Here is a 20694-nt window from a genome sequence, read left to right as displayed (position 1 = left end):
AGAAATGTCTACTCCCTTTTTGCTGCTGCAAGGGTTGGGCAAGGGCCAGGCTGTGCTGTTTTCCCCAGCCCATGCTGCCTTGAAAAGGGTCAGATGTCTCTCGGCATGGAATTATTGCATCTGGAGTTTACTGACCCAATAATTCCAGAACCAGAGACATTTTGAATTGTGGGTAATGGATTTTCACCCAGTTATCACTCTGTAGGAAATTCAACTATTTGTAATGAGGCCTACAATGGACAGATGGCTTGCAGAGAGACTGATTTCTTTAGAATTGTTGAGAAGACATATGAAAGAAAAGTAATGTCTATTTTCAAATGACACAAGTAAACAATTTAAAATCTTCGGTAAAAAAGCACTCTGCACTACCTAGCATTAGGACCATATTGGAAGGGATGAGAGAGAGTCAACCTAAGTGTGAACTATGGACCTTTGATGGCAGACACAAACAAATACCCTGCCGTTTGTTTCTTCCATTTGACATTCATACACACAATACTTTAAACCACACAACGTATTAAAATAGTAAGTAGCTTGTAACACTTCAAACATTAGTTCAAGAGCATCTCTTTATTTTCTATTTTTCTGTGTTATAGGATCAAAACTTAGCCCCCAAAAAACCGAGCATCACCAAGAGGAAGATGTTTAGGTTAGTGAACTTCTCCTTAAACCACCAACATGAATAGCTACTCTAGTTGTTATGGGGAGGGGGCTCATAACAACTAGAGTACCTATAGGTCTGTAGTATATGTAACTGCATGTACCCAGGGCCTGTAAGTTAAATGCTAGTAGGCTGCAGTACTCGTTGAACGACCCACTAAAGTAGCACTGCAAAACATGTATACTGGTCCACTATTGCAGCCTGGGTAGGCAGTTTTAAACTGCAGTTTCGACGTGGGAAAATAAACTGTTTCCTAGGCCTAAACCTTATTTTTTTAAACATATATGTCACCCCTAAGGTAGGCCCTAAATGCCAAAGGGCAAAACGTAGGACATGGTTTTTTAAAGGTTTACATGTCCTGGCAGTGAACAACCTCCACATTTTTTCACTGTAGGTCTGTGCAGTGAGTGCATAGCAAATGCATGCACTGGTTGTATGTGTGCCTATGAGTGGTACAATACATGAAGGCTACAAAGCTGTGCAGTGCGTGCATGTTAAATGCATGTGTTGGAAGTATGTGTGCCTATGGGTGGTACAGTACACGAAGGATACAGTGCTGTGAAATGTTTCTAGGTTGTTTCCATGCACCTGGTGTATGTGTGTCTCTAGTTGTTACAATATTGGAGGCCCCTGGATTCGTGTTTGGGAGACCCAGCACTCCATGGTGAAACATGGAGAGGTGGTAGAGAAATCCCCCAGACAGATTTGTGTATTGCTGCACTCCTTTAAGCTGGATGGCATACACCCTGTATACTTCAAAGAGTTCTCTTAGATTAAGTGAGAGATCCCAAGGAAGGGGCCTGGGCATATCTCAGGAAGGAGATGGGGCTGATAAGGCAACTATAAAGATTAGGCCTGGGGCCCTGGGCTAATCTTTTGATACACATATCACTGTGGCTGACATCTAGTCACTCTCAAGGCCTGTGTTGTGAGGCAATGACCTTTGAAGTCGCTCCTGATGTGACACACTGCTTTCAAGAGGAAAAAGAGAGAAGAGGAGTCAGCACTTCAAAAGAAGCAGACCCCCAACATAAACGTCAAAGACTCAGACTCTAAATCACATTTGGTGTCTGGAAGTGGACTATAAGAAGGGGAGCTTGAGACCTTAAGAAATTGTCATCTGCCATGCAGCCAGAAAGGCTGTGTGAGAAGGGGAAGCTCTGCAAGACTTCTGCCTGTGACCAGGACAGGAGTACAAGGCCAGCTAGCCTCCCAGCTGGGTTAGGGAACATCGTCACCCAGGGAAATCAAGACCACCTGCCCTGGAGCCTGAAGCACCAGTGCATACCTGATTTCCATAACAAGTGTGCCCTATGAAGAAGAGGAAAGCATTGGAGGAAGTGAGGTCCAGTGGGGAGCCGTGTGGAGTGGACTCCCTTAGCGAGTTGTGAGGAGGCAGCTGCTGCACCAATGGGGTTGTTGCCTGTGTGAAGAACAATTACATGTGTCAGAGGAGGGCCACGGTGAATTGAGTCATGTGCATCGTCAGTTGATGAGGCCAGAGCTCATGCATAGTGGGGAGTGGTGGTCCCTTATGCTAGGAGGAGCTGCTGTGAGAAGACAGCCATGTGGTAAGGGCCAGAGCCCGTGAGCCGTAGTGAACTGTGACTCGATATGCCAGGAGAGGGTGCCAACGAGGACCTCACTGTGCCAATCAGGCCGGAGCACATATAATGTGAGGATACTTTGGCCCTGTATTCCAGAGGGAGTCACTGGGACCAGCAAGTCATGTGATCTGGTCGGAGTCATTTGCCAAGAGGAGTGAGGCTGCTTTGGGATCCAGCACACCTGCCTGGGACAAAGACTTTGTACCAGGAAATTCTTACCACCTCGCCTCCATGCGGGAGGAATCAGAGACTTACCCTGCCAAGAGGTGTCATGGAGAACCTCTGGTTGCTGCGGATGCGCAACCACGTGTAAGGACTCTGTGAGGGCTGAGTGTGGTAATAGGTTACTGCAAAAAAATCACAGAGAAAGTGCTGCAAAAATTAGTGGAATTACCCATGGAAACTTTTACTCCATAGATTAAGGAGTGGCCAAAAGCTTCCCCACCCACTATCTGGCACTGGGCATAAATGTGGCAATGCCTTTTCCCTCCTCTTAAGACTCCTGAACCTGTGAAGATCAGAAGAAGGACTGCCCTGGTATCTGATTTCTGAAGGAAGAATGGACTTGCTTGCCATGAACCCAGGACCCTGAAAGTACTTACAAAGGTCAGTTCGCTGGCTTTCTGTTTGAGTTACAGGGGCACAATGAGTTTCCAGAGGCTTTTACTGCAATTGCCTAGCTGACCGGCTCCAACTGGACTTGCCCTGGACCCTTCTTCTGGCCTTTGCTAGAGTGAATCCTTATCCCCAAGTGCTATCCTCAAGGTCATGGAGATGTGGCTGATGTCAAAGTGTACTCCTAAAGTTTCCTGCAACTTTTTTGCTCTGAGAACTGGGAGAGGACTGGGACCAACCTGCCAAGCCATTCCAACAAAGGTGTATAGCCTATGGTTCAAAGATTCAGTTTGCTCCTGCTACTTCTCCGCAGCTGCAAATACGATCCAATGGGACTTTGCTACAAAGGTGTCTGGTCTCTTTGGACCCTCTTTGGTTCCAGCCTGCAGCCTTATCCCGCTGGAAGAATCAGAGCTCCAAAAGAAGTGACTAAGTCCCAAGGTAGAATTCTTATCTAGGCAAAGGTGCAAAAAGTAGCCAGCTAGTGAGGGGTTTTTCTGGGTGCAAAGTTTTTCACCAAAAGTCAACGGCTTCACTGAGACCTCGTCCAGCAGCTATCTGACGAAGTGGAAGCCACTTCGGCTACAACCTGCTGCCTTGCCTCGCGGAGGATTTTTGAATTCCATTCCAGAGACTAAGGACCAGATGTATTAAACATTTTTGCAGTCGCAAATGGCCCGATTTGAGGAATCTTACCATTTGTAACTGTAAAAAGACTAAATCTTATGTACAAAACTAAATTGTGATTTGGTAACACATTACCACATCACAATTTAGGCTTGTGACCAAATACCAATTCTCTGTTTGGAAGGGCGGTGTTAAGGGCATCCCTTCGAAATACCGAATCAAATTGGTATGTATTAATGTTTTGGGGCCAAATTCTAGTATCAAAATATTATTCTTTTACCAATAACCAAAAGGTATAAGTAAGGCATTTGCAAATAAGATGTCCCCAAGAAACCACTTCCCCTTTGAAACTTTAGTATAAAAAGACTTTTTAAGAGTAGGCAGTGGTTAATCTAAAATTTCTAATTATTTATTTAGTACATCCTGTTTTCCTTTAAGGAAAACAGGTTATATTTAAACAAAGAAAGAATTGCTTTATTTAAAAGCAATCACAGACATGATGGTCTGCTGGCCTCATCAGGCTTTTATCTCTGTGATGACTATGATTCCTGCTGGGTCACAACGAGGAAGTTTGAATTGCGAACCACTAAGAATCAGTAATTTGCTAACCGACCTGTTAGTACATAGGTCGGTTCACAAATTACCACACAGGTCACAAAAATACTTGTTGCAAATTGCAACCATTGCTATGCTACATCCATCTGGCCCTAAGCCATGAAGTAAAACCTTTCACCTGGCTGAACCTGGTCATTATATCTGACTCACACTCCATCGTGTCAGCCTTTGACTCTGCCTGATCTACTGCATCAAGGCAACCGCAGTTGGCGCTTAACACTGTTTGAAACTCAAACTTTAAAAATTCATATCCTCGGTTTGACTTATTGGATTTTTGTTGTATTTGCATACCATTTCCTTTATTAAAATATTCTCTATTGTTCTCAATTGGTTTGGGGTTCTTCTTGTATTGTGTTATTACTTTATTACTGTGCTGCATAAATACCTTGCACATTGCCTCGAAGTGAAGCCTGACTACTTTGAACCAAGCTACCTGAGGGTTAAGCACAGGCTTAATTTGTGGATTTAGTGATTAACCCTGACAAGGATTGGGATTAATATTCTAGGTGGGTTCTCAACACCCCTTAACTAATACCCCAGTTTCTTGCAATAATAAATACAAACTACAAGTAACTAACCCTTGTTACAATTAACACCTTTCAGCTGTGTGCATTCAGGGCTACTTTTCCAACCTATAGAAAAAATATCCCCAATATTAGTGTTGGTTCCTGTCTAAAGAACTCAGAGTTTAAGACCCTCACAAAGGAGGGTACATCTTTGCATTAAGTATCAACTAGATAGGTATGCATAACAAACCCCACAAACCTTAAGATCACACAATCTACATGAATCATTTAACCTACACTGAGTTTGTACTTCTATGGTTCACCGCCAGCAGCCTTGATCTCTTGCTGAATGACATGTTAGAAGGAACTGGTTTCTGTCTGACTTGCACATTCATCTGAGTTTGGTTCAATTTAAGTTCCTCTTTGTATACATGTAGTTACAGTAAGTCCTACAGCAAATTAGCTGTATGCATGAATAGTCAAACAACCACCCCCGAATGGGAATCCATGTGCACAGATAATCTAAAGTCACTACTGGCTGGTTTTCAGATGCCCATTTGGAAATGTACATCTGCAAATTATTTTGTATGTCAGTTTACATCTGCAAATATTTCCAAATCCTAATTTGACTGAAAGAATCTCAGAAAGGAAACCAAGCTTAGTTTTGGGACTCTTCTCATTGTGTTACCAGACTTTTCTTTGACCTTCTGAAAAGCGCTGTAGGTATGATTTAAAAAAGTATAGATATAGAATTTACATAGTGCTTGATGGTGCATCCGAGTTTGGCAAGAAGTGTTTTAGTTGTGAACTATTAGGCAGCATTGATGTCAGTAAAATCATATTGATAATTTACCTTCTTTCTCACAGTGAAGAATTTCTACCTTTTCCTTTAGACATGCAAATAAAATAGATATTATACTCCATTGAATATTCATAAAAATTCATCCTCACTATTGTAGGGCCCCATACACACCAAATCATTCGTCCCATCCTTGTAGATGGCAAGCCTCTCCACTTTATACAACTGTCCAAAACATCATTGACACATTTTGTGCACTTAATGACTCTACATTTTAACCTCTCTTCACCACTTCCCTACCTTCACAAGTTCAAGGTCTGTTACAGTGATGCAACGTAAGATTTCTCATTTCTTCAGTCACTGAACGGTCTGCAAAGTGTTTGCCTTACTCATGATGGGAGTTTGGCACAGATCTCAACTCTATAAAAAAATTGAAAAGTATTAGCTAATTATAAAAGTACTACTAGGTTTCAACAACAAAATCCTGCCTCTCTCTTCATGCAGACAGTCATCCTGACCACCCTACCTGACATACAGAGAAAGCTTAAGTCCGTCAAAGCAATTGACAAGACCCTCTCCTTAAACCATAAACACAAGATGCCCTTGTTGTATACACATACAAATTTAGCCAAATAGCAAAATATGGCTAAGCGTCCTGTTTTGGGTTTCAAAATTGATTTGAATCCCAAAATAGGCATTAGGTTTTCTTATTGAATGCTAGAGGTACAGAACATTTCTATTTGTCTTTCATTGGAAAATTCTATTGATATCCAATCTAGGTTTGTATCATTTACCATTATCTATTAATGTTAGGGTTTCAGAGCTATCCCCTGAACATTGTTTTAAACCCTAAATGGCTGTTACTGTAATATTTACCTTCCCTGTTTCTATGTAAGATAGATGTTTATGGTCAGGTGTCATCTTATTCTATGGGGGTCATTTAGCTTGTTTTTTAAGTAATTTATCATCCTTTAGTACATTAGTCCCTTGTTACATTCTCGGCAGATCCTTACATATATGTGCTGCATTATTATTACATCTCTGTCTTCTCTTCTTTATTTCCTAAATAATAAGCAATCCATCCAAAAATCTCATACCATGTGTTGTGGTACTCAGTAGGATTTGTAAACAAAAGTCTTGCATCATCATTTTGATCTACCAGAACACTTTATGTCTTCAAGTCAGGGGATACATTTGCTTCCAATTGTCTTTACTGTTAACATCTCAAAGATGCATTACTCTATAACCTGTAGCTCCTGTTGTCCATTTTCTGCCCCAGCAGTTCTTTTTGAATAAAAATGCAACTCCTAGTTAAATATCCCCAAAATAAATGGAACATTCATCTTATGTTCTCAGTTAGGATCTAATTTGCAACGCAAGTCAATAATCGAGTCTTTGCCGTCTTACTTCTGAGTTGAGTAGATTTCTGACTTCACAACCATTCCTCTTTATATGTGTGCAACCCCATGGGAGGCATTGATTCTGATTCATGAAGAGTTTGATGGGAATTACTCTTGATCTCCTTGCTTATGCCCCTATTTCATAAGTAAGTCAGGAATAACTCGTGCTTACTTGTAGAAGTACTGAGAGAGTAAGTAAGATCTACTTGCAGTAAAATCTTTGGGAACCGGGCCTGCTGCTTAACCCGTTTACCGCGGCGGCAATTCCGCCACAGTGTGGTCATTCCATTGCGCAGGCGGGGCCGCGTCGGCCAACGGACGCGCACATCACTACCGAGGTACTGCTTGCGACAGCCTTGGCCGACGAACACACTTAAGGGGTTAACAAGTGTTCCCTTCTGCATGTATTGAGTTGTGTCTGTAGGGTGAACAATGTGAATAAAGGAGCAAGGTGGAATTGTGCATTGCAAGTTTAACTCTTTTCTCCATGGGATACATATTTCCTCTCTGAGAAATCCTTTCCTCTACAACTTTCACTCACCACAGAAACACACTAATTATCCTTCTATTCGAAGTACATGTGCTATAAGAGGAGAAGCTCCTTATCGAATTTTTATGGATACCAACAGTTATGACTTTGTTGATGTTGAATGCATATTGCATGGTTCCCCCACTTTAACCCGCCTTTCTCAATCCTAACCCCAAAATATTGTTCTTCTGAAAATCTAGCATGCCTATAATCCATGTATTTAAGAACCTTCTGCTGGAATCTATATTTTCAAATGTTTCTTCTGTTAATTGTACTGTTAAAATTGTGCAAATGGGTTGTTATCAAAACCTAGATCAATTGAAATTGTTCCAAACATGTTGTGACACAACAAACAGATTCTAATCATAGGAAAATATTAAGTTAGGGTGTAAGTAGCATTTAGCTAATTTTGTTAGAGCCTAATTCAGCCTTATAGCGTTGAAACAGTCTATAGAGCCAACATTTGAAGTCAATAAATCCAGTAATGATGCTTGTAATTTTTCGTAACTTTCTATGGCTTTGTTTCAAAGTTGTGACTTAAATATAGCTCTTCCAGAAAGTGTTTTTTGATTGCCTGCATGACCGCTATATGTAATTTGGAAAATATTCTGCTCTTTCATGTCACTTCAGTTTCTTATCAGTGAAGTTGAATAACAGGATCAACCTGCATGGATGAACTCAGAAAAGCATATTAGATATGGAATGTTGGTACTGAGAAAATCTTTTTTAGTAATTGAGTGTACATATCCAAGAATCTTGGGTTGGGTTCTTCAATGCTGAGTTAGAAAAGAAAGAAGATACTTTGAAGTGTGTCTCTGAGTACCAATGTTGTTGCATATGCTAGAAGAATATTTCGTAAATGGCAAGAAAATGTTTCTTATTTCACCTCTGAGATCTATTGTGCACTGCAAACTGTACTTACCACTGTTTACACGTCCTGCAATATAAAAGTGTTTGCCTATCCAGTCATATCCCTTGAAGGCCTTGAGACCCTCACGGGTATGTAGCGCGCTTTAGAAATGCAGTGATTGATTGATTGATTGATTGATTGAATGATCATTAGATCATAATATTACTGGGTGCAGAAAAAGAGGCAAATGGCTTTAGAGCTTACTCTTGTACCTGGAAAAGCATGCTTACATATTTTTTCTGTATTTACATCCACTTTTTGAGGATACCCAATCCTGGATTTGCACTCATGTCACCTCACCACCCCTAAGTTGAAGTCAGGTGGGCAAACGGTTTTGAGGATCTGGCACAGTAATGTTAATATCCACATCACTACTCATTTCTCTCAGTTTTCGATTGAGATGAATACAATATAAGTAATGCACAACACTCAAGATACAAAAGAGTTTTTTAAATGACTGTTAAATATGGACCTCATGATTGTTCAACACAAGCGATTGTGTTTTTTGTTAACTTGACCAGTTTTTGTTGTTGTTTTTTTTACCAGCATGGAGCATATCTGATCATTTCTTGTTATAAGAAGTTAATTGTGAATGAAACAATCACTATGATTCAAAAAGTTGAACAGATCTTAGGTCGAACATTGGAATTAGAACTTTAAGATTAATATACAGCAAGGGATTTCATTGTTATTCCAAAAGAGCAGAAATGATTCAGACCATTAACAGAACTGCTGTTAATGTAATTCAACACGCTACGCAAAACCAGGAAACAATATATATTTTTAATCATAAACAATGTGTGTGATATGGTTTTCCACGTCTCTCGTAGATTGCAACATACATTTTTTTGTACATATCACAGAGTAAAACAGCTCCACTCTAGATAAACTGGGTGGCTTCCTTAACATACTTCAAATACCATGAACCACCAATTACTAATCTGTTCTGTAATAGACATAAAAGTAATTCTAGGTCAAATGCCACATTACATGGAGTTGAAGGTTACCCAGATTACAGCAAGAATATTTACAGTTGTCAGACTACTCTAGAACAAGCCACCACTGTCTAGTTAAAAAGCACTGACTGAATCAATTTAGTCTATTCAAGTCGGATGGTAACAATACACAAAATCTGTCACATTGAATTGGCTCCATCCGTAGCTATTTCAGAGTTGTTTTAATTGTGTATGAATGCTCTGCACTCTATTGAAGAGATTGGATTGTAAAGTATCTTTTTTTTTGTGTTTACCAATCCCTGTCCTTCACTCTTCGCATAATGTAAAGGATGCCCAATTCACACAAAAATAATCTTCCGCTGTAGGATTTGAACTCTAATTTGTATTGGATTTACACACTTAATTCCATAGAGAGTCATGCACGAGGGGCTCTGACATGCAGGTGTGCACTTGCCAAAAGCAGAGTTAATGTCTGTTTTTCTTCACTAGCACCGTCTAAAGTGCACTCGTTAGTCAGATTGTCTCTTCGTGCATGAGCTGTGGACAGCACTGCTCAGATACGGTGACCACTGGTAACCTAAGAGAAATTGTGAGTTAAATATATGCACTTTAGGAAGTGAAATTGTGTAAAAACAGGTGCACAGCACTGAACCACATTACATGTTTATGATAAGGCCCCTATTTTAAGAAATTCATGCTCTCCATAGCACATACACTAACTCAGCAACTTTGTTAGTCCGTGTATGTGCCAAAATAATATCCTAGCCGAAGGTAACTCCATCAAACCAAGATATATAATGTCTCTTCTCCCCTAACTAAATAATCTCCCACCTTTCCACTCAATATTGTTCATGGGGCACACTCTTGCCAATATAATTGCTGTGCTAGCTATAGACCCATGGGAATATCCCCTTTGCCAAGCATTTGGAGCATTCTTTGCAAGTAGATCGGCCACACGTTATCCAGAATTCTCTTCACCTCAGTGTTGTAGCCCTCTGTAATCCACTGCATTTATGTAGAGAGCAATTTCTTTCTAAATGACTACATCGAGGCACATATGGCAGGGGTGTATGTTCAGTGCTGACTAAAGTAAATAAAGTAATACATTATTCCCTTTCTCAGAATTCACCCGGATGTTATCAGAAATTCAAAAACATTACTGGGACCACATGATAAAGCCACCTTGATGGTCAGCTTTCATCATCTACCTTTTGGAAAGTGCTTGAGTGCTTCTCCACTTACTTGGGTTCGTGACAGTGATGGATTACTTAATCAATGTTGGATTACAGCAGATCTCTTCATCTGAGAAAAATTGCATTCAATAATTATTTCCAGAGCTTTGGCATACCAGTCTAGTCCTACCTTGTCTAAATACACACAGGCTTTTTTTTGTTTTAGAAACATGTGAAGAGTCCTTGTTTGATTGGCAAATAGATAAAAAAATAATGTATGTATCAGTATTTCTTGTTAATCTAGCTACGCTTGAAAATATCTGATGATATGGAATAGGAGAAACAGTATTATTAGCTGTGATCATTATTTGGATGAAAATGTTTAGAATACAGCAGGTAATAGCTATAAAAAAATATTTATACTTGTATTATTATTTTGACAGGTTCTACAAACACATGAATTTCAATTGTATGGAGAGTGTATTTAGTACTTGGTACTAGGGCTATGTTTTATTACACCTGGCTATCAAAATCATTAATAATAAGTGACAAAGACTTTCCAATATTATATGTATAGACGTCCAGGAAGATGTAGTCCCCAAGAACGCCCTTAAGTTTGGATGATAGAAGACAGTTGGACTACTTCAAGCATTTTACAAACAAACTTTAGGAGTTTTGGAGACTGATTTGAGAATTAGAGGGACTAGCCATGGAAAGCTGCTTGTGAGGACAGAGCATTAGGAGTAGGGCTATTGATCTTCACCATACCATTGATTGCCCACTGCTAAAATGATTTGTCAAAATAAAACTAGCAATGGCCTAGGGAGTTGGGCCAGCCCCCTGTCCCTTCTAGTTCGGCCAAAAGCCTTGAAGTGGTTATCAACCAGGACTTCACTCTGAAGTCTCAGATCAACTCGGTTATCTCCACCTGCTTTTTTCAACTCTGTAAAATAAAAAAGATGTGTAGATTACTCACTCATGATAATAGAAAAAAGAAAAAAGAGTAGAGAGGCGCACTCAATGAAGTTAGTAGCACAAAAAGTCCATTAAGTATGTAGATCTTCTGTTGTTTTTTTAGATATATTCTTTATTTTCATTCACATAAAACGGCACAGCCAACGCGTTTCATCCCCAATTGTGCCTAGGGAATTTCGTCAGGGCATATACGTAACGATCAGGTTGATGCGGTGGTCCTAGAGAAGGTCGCTCTATGGAAGCTGGTGTAAAAATGATCACAGTAGATCGCAGTGTTTACCTGGGAAAAGTATGCCGCTCAGGTCCGATTAGAATGGAAGTTCGCGTCCCCCGGATTCCATTAATCGATGAGGAGGAGCGGCGGCGAACGGGGACCATATCAGAGGTACTTTTCGCAAAAACGCGAAGACCAGGGATCACACAAACCGGTTTTCGGCCGGAGCTCGCTGATCGACTTTTGACCTTGAAGTCCCCATAAGGGGTCCAGGATTAACAGACACCCTGTCCGTCACAAGTTATATCTTCGGCTAATCCGGGGGACGCGAACTTCCATTCTAATCGGACCTGAGCGGCATTCAAAACTGCATAATAACCTCCCCATAATTATGCTCAAGAGTATACTTGAAATAGCCTGTATACTGCAATATTTGTGTTTATTGGTGAAACATTTATCTGTTTTTCTGCATGTAACAATATGGTGGCCATCAATCAATCAATTAGGGGAATTGTAAGCGCTACTCACCCGTGAGGGTCTCAAGGAGCTGAGGGGGAGAAGTGGGGGGGGAGGGGCACAGATCTGTCTAGCCAAAGAGCCAGGTCTTGAGGATCTTCCTGCAAGAGTTCAGGGAGAGGACGCGTCTGCTGTCTGCCGGTAGGTTGTTCCAGGCCTTGCCTGCAATGTGAGAGAAGGATCTGCCGCCTGCTCTGTCTCTGTGGATCCGTGGGATTTCGGCCAGTGCGAGGTTCAGATGGTCCGATAGAGAGGTTGTGCGGGTGAGTGGAAACGCTCATTAACACAACAGCACACTGCACATATTTTTCTTAGTCAGGGTTCCAATTTAAGACACTTTGGAAGGTGGTGTGATTTGCCCAGAATCACTGCAGTGTTGGTTAAGTGATGAAACTATGACAGTGTACGTTGCCATCTTTAACATCCTATGGCACAGGACCCCTTAAAACATCACCAGGGTGCATTTAGGCTGAAAAAGGTGAACTAATAGTATGCTGCGAGTCATAATAACACACCCTTGACATTCTTACATTCCATTCTTTCTAACCACTGCACCATTATCCTCATTTCAGTACCCACTACAGAATTCTTTCCAAGGCTGTGAATCCAGCTCAGAACATGATGTGATTAACCTTTAGGTCTCCAAGCCCCTCATCCCAGAGCCCACCTTGTACGTGGCCTGTGCGTTCCATTCATGTTCAAGCATCTGATTTCCATAGCATCCTTCTCGCCCTCGCGAGCCCGTGATTAGCATAACAGAGCTCTTGCATGACAGTGATTGAAGTCCGTGCTGGCTGAACACTGTATCAAAGCATCATTTGGCAGGAATCAAATCTAATTTACAGTCTCCTGTATCCTCACAACGGTGTGGTTCGAGAGGACTGCTCAGGAATTCTAATCATATTTTTTCAGGAGATTTACATATGTATGTCTGGTTACATGGAATCCACAAGGTAACCTTTTTCCCCTGCTCTTGTCTTTGACTTGCTAATGTGCTTTAACCCCAGTCTGGCTAGTCTTTTTGGTTCAACCCGTTTAGTGCAGCTTTGAAAGCACTGAATGGCAATTGTTTGCTAGGAAAAAAGACATTGCCTCACGCTGAAACTGGGCTGAATTCTTTCAACAGGTTTTATTTTATGTCCATATTAAGTGAAAATAAGCATTCACCGAATAAACTTTCCTCTTGGTGGTTCATTTGTTTGTTTCATTGGAATAACGTTCTGCAGGAAAAGTAAATAGGAACCGTCCTGTCCCAAATGTTTATACAAAAATAGGGAAAACACATATTCCTAGATAAGTCATCCATTCAGATACTTCTAATCTTTACACTAACAAAAAAAAGACCCAATCTGTATACATTTTTGCTAGTCTAGTGCGCAGCAAGAATGGCAGGAGTTGAGAATAAATAAAACTATGTAGCGAAACCAGGGGCCGTTTTACACAAAGTGCCCACCCTGCATGGGAGAGTCGAATGCCCGGTGCGCTTTTGTGCTGCCACGGCTGGGAGTCTTAAAATAGTGCTGCTCGGGAAGAGGTGTGGTGCTGCAGCCAGGGCGACTGACACCGGACGCTGGGGCTCACGGTTTGATCCCTGGAACCGGCGCAAGGTCAGCCCAGCACCATGTGACTCTGGGCAATAGCTCGCTTAATCTTCCCGACGGCCCCCAGCGTCGGGATGCCTCCGGGTAGCTGTGCGCTTTACAAATACTGGATTTATTTACATTGATTGAATAGTCAGGTCTTGAGAGATTCCCTAAAGGACAGGAGGTCTGAGCAGTTCTTTCGGGGCATGGGGAGAAGAGTTCCATACAAGGCAGGACTGGCCGTAGCGGGCACCGGGCATTTCCCCGTTGAGCCACCAGGGTGGGGGCTGATTTTGGACCCCTAGACCCCTGGGGGTCCGTTTTTGTTACAGGGACGTTTTTGCAGAATAGCTGCAATATCGGCCCCTGTAACAAAAACGTCCGAAACCGGCCCTGTCAAACAGCTCGGCCGCACCCCCAACACCCCCGGGGGGGGGGGGGGGGCAGCCGAGCACTTTGCCAGGCGATACAAAAGGGCTGGTTTTGGTTCCCAGTCCGGCCCTGGTTCCATAGCTTTGCCATCCTCAGCAGAGAGCTTCAGAGTGGTCCCATACAAATCAGTTAATGCTTTGCCATTGCTTCCATCCCTTATTACTGACAGGGGAGAGGAGGTAAAGAGTTTTGGGCCTCCTCTGACATCTCCCTCTTACGCCACCAGTCCACTTTCAATGAAATATGGAGCCACAGTTTGCAACGCGATGTGGCATCTTTCAATGATGTAGTCTCCTCAGCACAGGCTCTGTCATTGTTAACACCTTCAATGAGGATAAATCATTTTTTGTGTAATTGGGCACATTGCCAGTGTGAGCTGGGTGAATCAAGTTAGGTGTTTGCCATGCAGTAAAGAGGGCTTTGTGCCTGATATGTAAATCGAGCCCTGGTATTCTTCAGGGCAGGTGTGACTAGGTATCAGGTGGCCTTTTTATTTCTTTTTTCAGTTGTTGAGCTATTATGGCACTTTTGTTGCCAAAACACCTTAAAAAATTAAATTAAATGATACTATGAATTAATGTATTGACAACAATGACAGAATAGTAATAAACATGCGAGATCTCGAAGGTAAACATTGTGAAATTAGAACAGAAAACAATATCATGTTTATCATATTTATAGTTATAAGCATGTAACTATCGCTGGATGTATTGTTTTGAAACATGTCAAGCACCCAGCCATATTTTGAAATGAAAAGGGGGGACAAAATCCAGCAGAAGAAGGACATCTGGTACAAATAATGCAGCGTCAGAACAGGAAAGCAAAAAGTTGAAGCCCACTGCAAATTGAATGAGCATTGAAGTTCGAATCAGCCCATGTGGAACAGCAGAACAAGTCCCAAATACACACCGATCATATGAAATCACAACGATCCAAAAAACACAGCACCAGAAAATTATGCTCCCCTCTTCAGATATAATATGGGGGTGAAACCAAAATCTAATAACCACTGTCCCTCGCCCCCATCCCCCCTCCCGATAATTTAAAATACAAAGGAAATTAGGACCTCAACAACAACTTGTGGATACTGTTGGTGGTGGGTTCTGTTTTGTTAAATAGAAACAGCCAACATCAGATTTCTTTCCTCACTTTACACACCCAAAGATGTATTTCATGAATTTAGTAGCAGTGCAAAAATGTCAACACATCTTTTATTTATTTATTTATTTCTATTTATTTATTTAGAGCTTTATATAGCACAAGCAAGACCCTTTCGGGTGACAGATTGCTATACAAGAATAACAAAGGGCGGTAAACATAGTATAAGTTGAGAGAGGAATATTTATATAAGCAAATCGAATACAGAGAGATAAGAGCACATAGTCAATCATAAGTATTGGAATAAGCAAAGTCAGATGGGTGTCTGAACGGTGTGTAGATAGCTGGATGTTTTTGTGTTAAAGGCTACTTTCCAGGGCATGAAACAGGCTTCTGCTGCTTATCATGCAAAACTTTCAAATCGGTGCCACGAGAAACCTAGGATACTGGTCCTTTGATCTGGGCTTTTGGGAACTTCTATCAGGCAATGTTCATATAATATGTAGAGGTCCATTTAATAGAAAGAGTATTGTTCCCCACATGCCTAAGAGAGATCTCCACTCCTCTAATGCCAATTTACTGGAAGTCCTGAGTTATAGGATGGCCACCAGAGGTGGCATGTAATTTTCAGTTTTTGGCCTCTCAAAATGAAAAACCAGCTCCACTTCTCCTTAAGGATGGATGGGAATGAATCTCTTTTCAGCAGGCAACCTTAGGCCTTGCTCTTCTCCTTGCCATATTAATAGTCAGAACCCCCTTTTTACTCACCTCACTCTTCTTAATAATAATAATAATAATAATAATATCCACATTTGTAAAGCGCACAATCACCCGTTAGGGTCTCTAGGCGCTGGGGGCCGTCGGGAAGATTAAGCAAGCTATTGCCCAGAGTCACATGGTGCTGGGCTAATCTGCCTGCCGGTGCCGGGGATCGAACCGTGATCCCCAGATTCTGGAGTCAGTCGCCCTGGCCGCGGCGCCACACCTCTTCCTCTTTCTTAATGGAGGCTCTCTATTTCTGCAGTGCCAGATCTCCCCTTGAGGCATCAGAGAGATTTACAACACAATAAACATCAAATAGAGCAAACAAGTGGCTTTCTATGTGAGGGGTGTTTGTGCATTGTCAGTATGAATCATTGGACAAGCATTTTTTACAGACAGGACAAAAAAAGTAGAGGATGATTGTTAGTAGAGTTGAGAGGTGCAGGACACCGTATTTCCCTCTTTTTTTAGGTTTCGTCTGCGATGGCTGCGCATGCGCAGTCTCGTCAGCGAGATCTAATGAGATTGAGGGAGATTCACTAGCGGGCTTTAAGCTCTGCCCCTCCTTTCCATTGGCCGGCATCACCGTTTAGGCTAAACTTTGGCCGGCCATTGGGAAAGAACTTGCGGTGACGTACAGTTTTCTCTCTTTTTGCCATCCCACTTAGACTGACTGCCCCGACTTCCTGCTCACGTAAAAGGGTTGTTATCTTCTTTAAGTGTCCAAACAGATGGCCCCATAAAGAAGATAATAAACCTTTTACGACAGCAGGAAGTCCGGCAAAGTCCGTCCAAGTGGGATGGCAGAAATAGAGAAAATGATGACGTCATGGCAAGCTCTTGTTTAGGACTTGTGCGCTGTCTATATTGTCTCATAGTTCTTTAAAAACAAAATCTCTACAGCCTTCCCAACTGGTTCTGGGTCTGGTGGAGGCAGTGCGAGGGTCATGCAGGGTACAGCACACCTTTCCAAGATGTAGCCATCTAGACAGCGTATGGACATTGCAACGATAATGGGATGCCTTGCCTTCAGGGAGACACAAATACATCCTTAACGGCCTTTGAAAGTCTTCGTCGGTATAATTGGCAAATAGTCTACTACTTATGAATCTGGAAACGGAAACCGCTGAACTGTCAATACCTTTCTCTAGTCCACCCAACCCTATGTTGAAGAGGTGGTTTGCACTTACGCAGCACAGTGGAATGTCAGGGTGATGGGCCACTGTTCGGGGGAAGGGGGGGTCGAAGGGGGGAGATATATATAAAACACAGCATGCCTATGAATAATTGGGTTGTCTCTTAATAGATAAATGTATAAGCCTGTTTCGATTCCATTTCACTATGGATAAATACTAACAAATGGTTACCCCAGCCCAGTCAGTCCCTTAAATGGGTTATCTAGGGAGTCTGAGTTTGCATGCTGGCTGTGCCTGTAGGCTCCTCTGTACAGAGCGCCTTGATGCCCTTGGGCTTAGTCCGCGCTTTACAAATTCCCTTTCATTCATCCATCCATTCATTCATTCCAGTGCACGTAGACAGTGGCGTCTAATGAAACAAACCCACTGACCTAGTTTGTAAAGAAGAACCCGGTGCGTGAGGGGAAAACGAACCAGAGGATCTTCGAGTTTTCGGAGAAATTAAACAGGCGCTTTTGTAAAGCTTTTATCTAAGAGCCGCTATGAAGATCGAGGCTCGACAGCAGCCGCGCATTTCCCGCGCCTGATGTTGACCCGGATCTTTGCTGCGGTTTCTTCCCGCCAGCTCCCCCTTTCCAAAAGCCCCTCCTCGTGAGAGCCCTGTTGTTATCCACTGCTGCAGCTTCTAGGCTGCGGTGGCTGACCAGCGGGGGCTACGCAGGACTGAAGTAAAGTTGCCTATCTCTCTCAGGCCACCCTTGGTGACAGAAACCAACTGGCCAGCAGTTGCAGCACATGCACATACCTAAGAACTGATGTCAGATCCCGCCATGACGCCACCAGTGCCTCCTGCATACCTTAATCCACTTACTTCCCAGCTGGCCGTGATAACGGCTTGTTTCATGATATAAAACAAAGGTATGTATTGTATTAACAATGAAAATCGCAGGGGTACTGTTCTGGCCAGGCATGATACGACCAAACAGGCCACAGCCTAGCAGCTTGCAACTGAGACCTTCAATTTTGGCGGGAGACTGGCGTTTCTTTTTATAAATATGCTATTTTACCTATTAGTTATATATTTTAATCCGTATTTATACAAAGCCCAGATAATCATTCATCCAATTGCATATTTAAAGCTGTGTTGTTCTCTCAGCTGTTAGACCAGGGCCTTATTCACCAAGGTAAACTTTACTCTTTTTTTGCTATCCACACAATACGAGTGTAGTATCTTTACGACTAAAGAGACTGTCCTGTCTTTTTCTAGGTGGAGTTCTCTGCGGTCTTAAAGATACTACATTCAAAACTACACTTGTAGTATGTGAATCCCAAAATACCAGTAAACTTACACCAAAACTGCAAGTTTACCTTTGTAAATAAGACCCTATATGTTCTGCCTGCAAAATAACTCTGTGAAATGAACATTGGTTCCTAAGGTGTTCACCGGCTGTCCGCAACTCTCAGTAACACGCCTGCAGTCCTTCCCAAGGTCCACAATAAACTCTATCATTGGAAATAGTATTGTTTTTTATTTACAGAGCTCAATGCGTGTTTTAAACATAGGCCTAGTTGCACCCACAGCAAGTCAGTGACTGGCTAAAAAAACACAGGAAGAATAACTTGAGTAGCTGAAGAAGAAGGTGAATCAAAGGACGGTGATGAGTGTTTCAACAATACAATAGTAGAGCATATTGCAAACCGAGTTTCTATTTAGTACTTATGATATGAGGTGTTCATGGGCACACCATTCTGACACCCTTCAGAGACAGATGAGACTTTCACACTGCCCACTGGTGTTAACCAAAGCGTGAGTGCAAGTCTAGCAGACCCCACAAGGTGAAATTAATGGACTCTCTGCACAAAATGCCAAGAACAGAGAGACTAGAGCACAATATACCACTGGAGATGATGTATACAATGATATAATGAGGCCGGCCAATCAGAAACAAAAAGTTATGTTTACAGTATGTGTCAAGGCCCATTAACAGTTCCTAGCTCACCACAGAAACAAGCGGGAGGCTGAGGCGAAACGAAACCACATTGAAGAGTTCGTTTCTTGAATTACCAAAATGTAAACATATTTACAAGGATATTTTAAGTTTTTTTAAAATTTTCAACATAGCATGTTTAAAATGGACTCAACAATTGTCGTAAGAACATAATAACAATCACAAGGTGTATACACCTCCTCGGTACCCAGACCATTCATAGTTTATGTACATTGATTGAAAAAGAACTGCAGAGCAGCCCCCAAACTCTTTCTCTTAGGGTTTCAATGTAGAATCACAGGTCAAACCTTCAATTGCATATGCAAACACTAACCAGCTGTACATTGTATTGCTAACACAGAACAAGGGCACACAAATCCCTGGCACTTGATTATTAGTTTCTTTGGGATGCTAAACCTTCACTTCCTCCCAGTGTTTGGCTATTCGCCTCCATGTTCTGCAATTAAATCTCTGAGTCACCCAGACTCACTCACTCTTGCAACATATAAGCCCATCTGGCCAGGTCATCGTCTACTTTTTCATCAGGCCTGACTTCCCACATGTGCCTCTGCTCTGCCAGGGGCCATTCTCTCATGTCTTTAACCCAAACTTGCTCTGTGGGCAATGGGTCTCGCATTTGCGAGACATTAAGCAATTGGCATTGTAAATGACAATGCCATTTATTTATCTGTTTTCAAAACCAACACATAAAGAGAAAATTTGTCATTTACAAAGCCAATAGCTCTAACTTTTGCAAAGGCGAAACCTATTGCATTGTAAATGCTTGTTTATACTTTAGTTTGCATGTAAATAAATACCTGCCTATTTATTTAACATCGTTTTGAATGTTATTGCTCTCTCAAGTAAACATTAGTCCAGAGCTACTGTTCATCAGGTGGGCCGCAATTGGCCACCAGTCCGTACTTTGAGTATTACTGATCTCACTTGTGGGTTTGGCTGTATATCAAGAGGAGCAAAACTAAGTAAGACAACCTCCAGTGCAGAATGAAATAAAGCAAATATACCAACTTCTACTTGTCACACTTATGCTTTAACTTAGTGAGGAGGGTGTACAGGAGTAGTAAGAAGTAAGATTTGAAGGAAGCTGTAGCATCGCGTCCCATGCTGGTGCAATCGAGAAAGCTCTTGCGCAGCCACACAGGCTATCTCTGCTTAGAGTCTGCTCTGTTTGCTTCTATCAACAAAGTTCTATCTTGTATGTGTTTATATTCTTTTGCGTAACTGCCCTCTCCTGCTACTCACCAGTATAAACGTACCCCACCTTTCACACCCGCTATTCATGCCTCATAGAGTTCACCAGTAGGCAGATTTTTGTACATGACTAATTAGATCTTTGCTTGTAAATTCTGTTTCTTGTTAGAATAATTTCCCCTTCTCCCTTTCAAATCAGAAGGTACTCATTTTCAGAATTTGTTTCATGTACCCCTTATGTCGAGATCATTTTAAATGTGATGAAATGTTTGCTTTAAGGTGAATCTAATTCTGATATTGAAAGATGCACTGGTAAAATATAGATTAGAATTGCCATTATGTCTTTTATTAAATACACAAATGGCTGCACCCTTTAAAAAT

The 20694-nt window shown here is 41.8% G+C and overlaps 1 protein-coding gene across 1 annotated transcript in view; it reads left to right on the top strand.

The window, feature by feature from the left end:
* Positions 1-20694, top strand: part of ROBO2 (roundabout guidance receptor 2) — an 803551-nt gene that overhangs the window by 562399 nt on the left and 220458 nt on the right. The window lies entirely within an intron of this gene.

Source organism: Lissotriton helveticus, chromosome 8 (assembly GCF_964261635.1).
Source record: "Lissotriton helveticus chromosome 8, aLisHel1.1, whole genome shotgun sequence".
Classification (NCBI taxonomy): domain Eukaryota; kingdom Metazoa; phylum Chordata; class Amphibia; order Caudata; family Salamandridae; genus Lissotriton; species Lissotriton helveticus.
This window is presented reverse-complemented; position numbering and strand designations above follow the sequence as displayed.